Source organism: Magnolia sinica, chromosome 6 (genome assembly GCF_029962835.1).
Source record: "Magnolia sinica isolate HGM2019 chromosome 6, MsV1, whole genome shotgun sequence".
NCBI lineage: Eukaryota > Viridiplantae > Streptophyta > Magnoliopsida > Magnoliales > Magnoliaceae > Magnolia > Magnolia sinica.
Window position 1 is genome coordinate 72,459,956 of NC_080578.1, and position 10,386 is coordinate 72,470,341.

Sequence of the window (10,386 nt, forward strand, 5' to 3'; positions counted from 1 at the left end):
ATAAGTTATAACATATTTTCTTAATGATGGAATTATATTGGTTGGCTATATTCTTTGTATATATCATCATGAGTTAAAATTTCATTTTGAATATATCTCTTTCTATGTCTTGTGAACTATAATTGATTATGAATGTTAGTGTGTAATCTTAGAAGGTATTTCTCATCGCGATAGCCATTGACGCTATCAAAATATATCAGTTGATGCAGGTGTAAAGCGATCTGACGCCATGGAAAGGATCGAATAGTTAGAGAACTAGATGAGGCCCCAGTGGAGTATGTTGAGTTTCATTATTAGTTGATAGATTTTCATTTCAAATTAATGTACTTTTGGTATTTGGGTTGTGTAAGTCCTGTATGAGCACTACATTAGTAATGGTTATTATGAATGAAAAATTTTACTCAATGCATGGTTTATTCCGCTAATAATTGCTGCTAACTCTGAATGTCGACAAAATTGTTTAAATTTAGACTTTCAATTTTAAGGTTGACACTCGGGATTTCGAAAAAAAAGTAGTATATTCAAGTTACAAAAACCAGAGTGTTACACTCGACCCTAAATCAAGTAGTGTATGCTTAATCCAATGGTCCCCAATCATCCATGAGATGGTTGGGTTACCAGGATCTTTGTATTTTTGGGGAACATCTTGTTTAATGATAGCACTCACTTTTTATCAAAAATATGTTTTTCTAGACATTGTGTCATCTCTTGGTCGTATAAAGATCTTCTAGGAATTTGGCATATGATGGGATTTGTTTTATGGCATCTAATAGAGAGATGTTGATTTTCACGCTTTTTAGAACCTCTAAGATATCCCGAGTGCTAGGTAAAGGTTTTTGTGAGATCAACCTTTGTGGGAATGGAGCAATCGACTTGTATTCTTTTTTCGGTCATTTCCCATGTGTAATGTCATTAGGCCATCATCTCTCTTAGATTCTTCTGAATCCTTGGGCTTCTCAGCCTTCGTCAGGATGTTCTTGTCGATTATTTTTCCACCTCTAAGAGTGATGATAGACTTTGCTTGGTCAACATGTTGAGATGAAGAGCTCGGGTCACTTATCTCGCATTGTGGCTTTAGGTTAGGTAGAGGTTGGGCTGGAAGAGTCCCCTTCTCCCTAACAATAAGTTATGATTCCAACATTTGAATAGACAAAGCAAACACTCCCAAGGATGTTTTAATATTCTAAAATGCTTGTGAGGTATTCTGATTGAACTACTCTTGATCGTGCATAAAATTTTAAACCATACCTTCTTGGGTTCTTTTCTAAGTAGCGGAATCAGCATCGAAGGAAGAGTCCTTGAGAATTTTTGTCTGCATTAACTGTTGGCCCAATCCTCCAACTGAGATTTAGGTGATTCTGCCAACTAGAATTGTACATGCTTGATATGGGAGCACTGAACGACCTTTGATTATTGTTTATGGCATTGTATTGCTTGTGTAACAATTCTTAGAACATAGGTATTGTAGGACACTCCTACATTAAGTGTAAATTACGTGTGTAAATACCGCAAACAGTTTCAACAGTCTCCTCAGGCTTAATGTCATCCTTTTCTTTTAAGACGTATATTCCTCCGTTCTCTTTGTACTGAGTCGACTTGGGATTAGTTGGCTTTGCTGAAGTATCCTATGACTGCGCGTTTTTAGCTAGCATATCAAAATAGTCACACACGTCATTGGGATCTTTTTTCATGAATTCTCCATTACATCTTATCTCTATGAATTGGCGCATGGGTGAAGTCAGTCCATCATAGAAAAGGTTTATGACCCTCTAAACTTCATAGATGTGATGTGGGCATGCACTTAGGAGATTCTTAAACCTCTCTTAGCATTGATAGAAGGTTTCTTCCTCTTTCTACGAGAAGTTCATAATGGCCCTTCTAAGGGTATTGGTTTTATGAACCGGGAAGAGCTTTTTAAGAAACTCCCAGGTCATTCCAACCCATGTCTCGATCAATCTTGGTCTCAAGGAGTGAAGCCAAGACTTAGCCTTCCCCTTCAATGAGAAAGGGAACAATTTTAATCTTAAGGTGTCGTCTAACAAATCATTAAAGTGTAAGGTCGCAACGATCTCGTCAAACTCTTTGAGATGTAGCTATGGACTCTCAGAATCTAATCTATGGAATTTTAGAAGTAGTTGAATCACTCTCGGTTTAGAATCCATGTTTCCTGCATTATGTGGAAAGATCATGCATTAAGGTGTGCTCATCCTAACTAGTTGTAAATAGTCACATAAAGTTCTACCTGGTGGGACGTTTTGCACCTCGTTATCATCTTGTTGCTCAACGACATGATATATAGATTCTTAGTCATATTCTCAGCCAATTCAGAGGATCTTAGGTGTTGTCTAATCCGGCGATGGATAAACAAACATTCAACTAATCCTCTTTTACTTAAGAGATAGAGAGTGTTATCACGAACCCACTTGAGCATGAACCACTCTCAATCTTAATTCTAAAATTAAACCCACTTCTGCTGAAATAAAAACTACAGAAAAATAAGAAATCTGAAATAACTAGATCAAGAGGATTGGAAGGATAGTACCTGATTTGTGATTTTAAGTTAGATTCTACAAAATAAAAGAAATAAAAGCAAGATTAGTATCTAAAAATTTCAAAAATCCTATTGTAGAAATGTAACAAAAACTAATTCTAATCCTACACTAATTCTAATACTAAGGTATTTCAGAAAGATGCGGCCAAAGTCCCTGACAACGACACCAAAAACTTAATCAAGACAAACCCCAAGTGCAGAGTTGTGATATATTAATAACTTTGTGAGATCGAGGTTGAGCCCAGTTGGACTTGTATAATTTCTAGAACACTTTAAAACTAAAACTAAAACTAATTTATGAATTTTGATTTAAGAAGTAATGATGTAATTAAGAATGAAATCAATAAAGATAAATCATTAGAGCGTCAATGATCCACTTATATCCATTCTTAACGTTTAATTCACTTGATTCAATTAAATTACTCAATTGGAATCAAAGTCTTATCCTATCCAGCTGGATAAAAGAGATCTTAGACCATCATTCACATACTAACATAGATTTAAACTTCAATTGAATTGATTCGCCACATAAAGTATCAAAGTATTGATCGCAGGAAATGCAAAGTATCTATTGTGCCCTTAATCTACGATAGATCAATGAATTTTACAGATTAATCTCTTGCAAAATAGACAAGCAATTACTATTAGCTTTCATAAGCATCCAATGTGCCCGGAGTCGACAATGGATCAAAGTCAACTAAAAATATAACTTCATTCAAACCAAGTATTAATAATTGTTTAATAATTAAATCAATTACTTGAATCAAAGTAAACTAAGACATTAAAAACACTATAATTTTCACCCCTTAGCCATAGTTAAGAGATTTAGCCAACCATATACATGATTGAACTAAATTCAAAGGAAAAACATGAAAACTGAAGAAGAACTGAAGGATTAGAGAAGAAGAAGGAATCTGTAAAAGCTCCACAACCTCTTACTCTTTCTTTTCTATCCCAATTTATGCTTAGGAAGGCTAAATTCATTCTTTTAACAGGAAAAATTCGAACCGATGATAGCTTTCGGTTATAGCCGAACATACTTTTGGTCACATCAAATCCTCATTCAATTGCAGTCGAATTTCACTAAAATAAATCTAAAGTCTCTGTCTCCCTCAAATCGCACTGAACTCTCCTTTGGTGGCACCGAACATGGCTTTGGTCACACCTAAGTATCGAGCCGAATTTTCTCTGAAAATCACAGTTCCTTGTTGGACTGTTATGTGCACATTCAGTCGGACCGAACCAACCTTACGTGGGATTGAATAATTTGTTATTTCTGTTAATATATTTTGTGATTTTTTTAGTCTTTTCTATCTCTGTTGCACTTGATTTTCTCGGATCTTTGGCAATTAAAATCTTCATTAATCACCTACAAATCTCCAATTCTTTACTCGGTCATTTTTTTAAACATTAAATCTCCTCTTTAATCATTCTTTTTATCTCAGCTCTTTAAATCACCTCGCATAGCAAAATATACATAAATAGATCAATTAAACACATCTATACATGTAAAACTAATGCATAATAAAGAGAAAATATACACTATTTCATACTCAACAAGAAGAAACCCACACCCCAACTTAGGAAAAGGTCACACACATCATGAATTGCTTATGATTTTAAAGATTGCTTGTGTGAGGTTATCAGATCAATGGGTTGGAAAAAGAATGGCTACAAAAATAAAGCCAAATCTAGGATGGATTTGATCATTCTATCGTACTTACTTTTGCATGGTAGCCCTTGAGATGCGGAGAGTTTAAATCAATCTATTTGAACTGTCCAAGTTATTTGATGCAACAAAGAGCACTATAACTTCTGATTAGAGCATTTCTCTTCTTTGAAAGTTTACAATAATCTAATTGAGATTCTCAAGATAGCCACCTTGTCGGTTGAGTCTGATTTTCAAGTTGACTCAACCAAGACTTTGAGTTGACTTGACTTATTTGGACTTCTAGTGGAGTTGATTAAGCTTTGCAGTCAGCTCGCAACAAAGAAGATAAATAAAAAATAAAAAATAGAGAGATCTTGAGCTTCTTATTTTTTTCTCCATATCCTGGATTTCGAATTCGAGGAGGGTCTCAAAACATATTTTCCAGCATGAGATGCATTATCCGATTACTGTTGCACAAAGCTTAAACACCAACCCAGACCCTTTTGCGAGATATTTTTATGTGTGTCCATAGCTTCGAGCCTACTAATTAATGCTGAAGTACAAAAAAACTTCTCTCTCGACATTAACGATCTTACATGGAGGAACCGTCTCTACCCCTGCATCCCTTTCTCCCTACAACATAAGAATTTCTTTGTCTATAGCTCGAGTCAGGCCCTGAGAGTCTACTTTGATTTTCTCGAATAGTGGCGGTTCGCATCAGAGAGTCTCATGTGAGCCATGCAACGTTCCGAGGTAGGAACTACTCCTTTCCTTAAGCTCCCTCAGTGGGTTTGATCTGCAACTACTACTTCTCCCCCTGTTGATGCCGATTCCCTATCCTAGCATGTGGAAGCTTATCTCACCCACACCATGGATGGCCTACCTAATAAAGTTTTCGAGTTTTTAAACTATGGTATGGACGATTTGGATAGACTAGAAGATTTTCAAGGTAGCCACCAATCTCATTTTATGAAAGACTTGGATAATTGTAACATGACCTTAAATCCAATGCTAGAGCTCTTCTATGTCTTCCCAAACGAATGAGTGCCCCTTTGGCTACTTGTATTTAGAATGTATTGGAATCCAAATCACAACTACACTGGAATTAAGATGATTTAAATCCTTAATTGTGTTTACAGCTTGTATTTGGATTACAATGGAATTCAAACCTTCCCCTTGAAAGATTGCATTGGAATGCTCTGGAATTCTTTACCATACACACAAGACCTGAAAATTAATTAACTAAATTAGCGTTAATATTTCAAATTTGTATACATATGTAATATTTGACATACTTTGGCGAAAAAATGAGGAAATTCTTAGCCTAAGGTGGGCCACAAATATAACGATCACAAACGAGCAACTCATTTCTTACACGTGTGACTCTCTAGCCTTTAAACAATTGAATTATTCTGGAGTATCATCAGTGTGTCATGTATACAACATATCAATAGCCAAGCAAGCACCTTTCTTACACGTGTGACTTTCTAGCCTTTAAACAAGAATTAAAAAGAAAGGGTATTTCGCTCCAAGTGCAGAGTAAAACGGTTAGATTTCAAAATTATTAAAATTGTATATTTTAAATACCTTTAATTTCATTTACCTCTAAATACAGAGTAAATTTGAGGCAAAGCCTCCCCAAATACACTCAAATATGTGACAAACAATAATGAGAAAAAAATTAATGGAAATTGGTAGAATCTCCCTCTCTCCACACATGAAAACAGTTACTTATTTTGCACTTGCCAATATGGCACACAGATAGCATAGATGTGGGCCACTCATTGGGTGGTTTACCATGGAAGCGGATTGCCTACTGAGTTAACTCTGTAGGGCCCACACAGGATTGTGTCCCTTATCCATGCCGCCCATACTTTCTTTTTCTTCTTCTTATTCTTCATATCACTTTACGGCATGAACCCTAAATTGAACCATGTCCAAGTCTCAAGTGGACCACACCACATGAAACAGTAGGGATAATGACGCTCACCGTTGAAACCTTTCTGGGCCCACAGTGATGTTTATTTATCATCCAACCTACTCATAAGGTCATACAAACATGGATGATGGGAAAACACAAATATCAGCTTTTCTGTGGCCCTCAAGAAGTTTCCAAACGGTAATGGTGTGAATAGAATGCTATGGTTATATCCACTCTGCCTATCTATTTCTCTGCCTCACTTTAGAACATGAGCCCAAGAATGAGGGAGATCCAAAACTCAAGTGGGCCACACCATAAGAAACAGTGGAGATTGAATGTCCACCATTGGGACTTTGGTGGCCACAATCAAACTGATGGATGAGCATCTATATGACGTGCAAACAAACACCATAGAGGACTATAGAGCTAGTGCTTAAAAATCAATACCGTTTCTAAATTAGGTCAGGCTTAATCCTGGCCCAGCCCATTAGGGTCCCTCTCTCCCTCTTCTAAAATGCCTGTTTCTCCCTCCCTCTTCAATTCCAATTCTAACTTCCAATCCATTTCTCACTTCATCTCTTCAATCCCTAAAAACCCAGAACCTCCTCTTCAAATCCCCTTTCACCGGCATTGTTGAAGAGATGGGCCAGATCAGTTTTGCCAAGGACGGCGGATTCGAGATGAAGACAACATCATGGCGTCATAGTTCATGGTTGGCTCGAGTGTCGAAAATGATTGATCAGGGAGTTCTTGCAGAGGGTCTTGGAACCCTGTATAAACATGCCGGGCCAGGCTCAGGGTAGACTATTTTGACCCATCATAGGCCCAGGCCAGTGAGGACTTATATTAAATAATATGGGCTAGGCTTGAACAGAGATTGGCCCGGCCCCAACCCAGTCCTCGTCCAGTGGGCTCTCTTTCTCTTGTGCAGATTGTATTGGGTTTTAACCCTGATTTGAAGGTTGGTACTGGGCTCGGGTGGTAAATCATCTACCCAACCTGAGGTTTAAGGACTCAGGCAACTCACCTTGTTTGGTACACATCCATCCTTTCTACTTTTGGAATACAAAAGTTCTACCATTGAATTACCAAACAAATTCCCAAAGGTAGGAAAAAGAAAAAAATTAGCAACTGAAGAGTCTTCAAAGACATGGAATCCTTCAAGATCTAATCACAGTGGGCCAATCCTACTCCACAATCTCCATCTTAAATAAGAACTTAATCTCCTCCCTCAAATAGCAAATTCTGTAAGTTTATTTCCCCATTGGGATTCTAATCTACGCTAAGGGTGTTTGATTTTTAAATCCGTCTTTGGCTCTATTAGGAAAAATAAATAAGAAAAAAAATGCAGGAAATAAGTTATTAATTACTTTGTACAAATGTTTAAAATGGAGATCAGTGAAAGGGCTGACTAAAAATTATGGGCCCCGCTGTGATGTATGTGACTTATCCATGCCGTCCATCCATTTTACCATAACATTCTAGGGCATGTGCCAAAAATTGAGGCAAATACAAAGCTCAACTGGACCACACCACAGGAAAGAGCAGTCTTAAAGATGTCCACCATTAAAAGCTATTTCCTTCATCTAACCTGTTCATAAGGATACATAGACATGGATAAAGTGAAAACACAGATATCAGCTTCATCCAAAACTTTTGGGGCCACCATGAAGATTTCAACGGTGCCTTCAAATCCCACTGTTTGCTGTGGTGTGGTCCACTTGAGCTTTGGATTTGCCTCATTTTTCAGCTCATGCCCTAAAATAAGCTTGCGGAAGGGGTGGACGGCATGGATAAGTCACATACATCATGTGAGCCCCACCATTTTTACGTTTTCCACCTGATTATCACATTCAGATTGCTGCTGGAATTACAAAAGTAAATAATTTTACACATTCATGGGTACCCCCTTAGGATTTTTGGTCCAGGATTTCATGTTTATGAGCCTTGTTTGAATAGCAAGTGAGAACCTAATATTATTGAGACAACGGTCACATAGTTTCTTCTTATATGGAAGAATACAAATTATGGAAAAGGGCATTCATTGATTTGTGGATCCTCCTTTTTCTTTGCTATCCAAACATGGAAAACCTTTGCAATTTACATTGAATTCAATGGAATTGGTGATATCCAAACATTGGAAACCAATGAAAGAACCTTTCAGAGCATCAATACTCCCATGTCATAGGCCTGATCTGAGGCTCTAATGGCTAATCAATAGATGGTTTACCACAAGAATAACATCTGCTTGTATTTTATTCATTTATTTATTTTTAAACACACGCACACACACCCCACACACTCACGCTGGTGGAATTTCACCACCTATGGGTACTCAAACCCTTGACCGGGAGTTGAAACTCCTGAGAGTCTACCACCCGAGCAAGAGTAAGGACCCTAAACATCTGCTTGTATTTAAACTACCAGTGTAAGTTCAGGATCATCTTTGTTTTTCCGACCAGACCCTTTAAAAAAAAACAACAATCCATATGTCCATCCCCAACTGTGCGTTCCTACTTCCACAACAGTGTTCCTAAGGTCTCAACTATTGTTGCAGGAAGCGTGAAGCGAAGCAGCAAAAGATTTGGGTGCAAGAGCAGGGAAGCATCTGTTTTTTAACATTTTGGCAAGTATAAATGACTAGGAAATGGGAATGGGAGCATGATTCTGAAGCACAATTCAAAGTGGAAGCAGCACCTGATTAGCAGGAATCACAGTCATAATCTCCTAAGACTATAAAACAATCCTACATGCACTCTATCATTGTACACCATATATGTATGAGATCAGACTTTAACAGATGACCACAAGGTCATATTGATCAGACAACACCGAGCACCTGACTAGAGGAAATTTATCCATAGAATATGAATAACAAGGTAGTTCCTTAATTGTACTTTCCTAATCCTCTAAAGTCCTCCCATCTGATGGTTAGGAACATAGGATTGCTTGATTTTCTTTTTATAATTTTCTAGGCCATACCATCCATGGTAGGCAAACCATAGTTTATAAACCCAAAAACCCAACTCAACTCGATGTTCATGCAGATCAGGCTCAATTCAACTCGATATTTATTAAAATTATAAATTAAAAATATCTGTTATACTAGTCAGATTTCAAATAGTCATGTATAAGTATTATAGAATAAGAGAACTAACAAAGTAGAGCATCGTCTAGTGGTTGAGAGCATCACTTCGCCTTGAAGAGGTTGTGGATTTGAATTTATTATATCCCATATTGAAAAGACAAATAACTTGGCTCGAATCACCGTGAGTCGCATCAAGTCAATAGACCTTTTTTTTTGGTAAAAAGTCAATTGACTTTGCCTGTCAACTTGACAGGTCTTCCCGAGTCTGGCCCGAGTCAGTTACAAAACTGAGTTTCCTAAGGACTCAACACGAAATCTCGCTGAGTTGACTCAGCCAAGTTTTGAGTCGAGCTAGAAAGTTTTAGAATTATGGTGCAAACAGTGAGACTCGTGTCCATCATCCCACTGTAATACACCACAGTAAAATTTATATATATATATATATATATATATATATATATATATATATATATATATATATATATATATATATATATATAAAACTACAGTGATTGCATAACCATTATTGTTCTAGTGGTTGCTTGAGGATGGATGATGAAGAAAGGTTACAAGTCATTCACATGGACTACCCTATCTAGGTGGAATTGGAAGCTTGGTTGCACAGACTCCTTATCAAAGTGCCACTCCCACTTTGAGTTGTGGTCGAACTCCTGCTCCTGCTTCATAGCTAAATTTATAACTGTGATATTTTGAACAGATGCTTCCCCAATCCTACACCCGAAGCTTTTCCTCACATTTTGTGTTAGCTGTAGTTAAAGGTAAATACTCAAGAGACATAGGGCTGTCAACAAATCCATTCAGATCAGGAAATGGTTTGCCTGTATCTAGACTTGACTAAGGGAATTGGATACTGTTCAAGTCGGATCTTGACAAAGGTAGCCAAGATGAGGTACTAATCCAAATCTTATTGGATTCGGGTACCACCATAATGTCTTATCGTGTTTGAACAAGTGTACCCTATATGAGGCACTAGATCCAACTCCCAACTAGATTCAGGTACCCCGACAGGTCCCGTCGCGTCTAGCTTCGACAACCAGTTAAGAGTTCAAATGGAAAGCATCCAGAATCGGTCTTCTGTATCCCTACTACAAAAATGCCTTTTGTACGGTTTTCATATAGTAAGTACAATTAAATAAAGGAAAAAACAAGAAAAA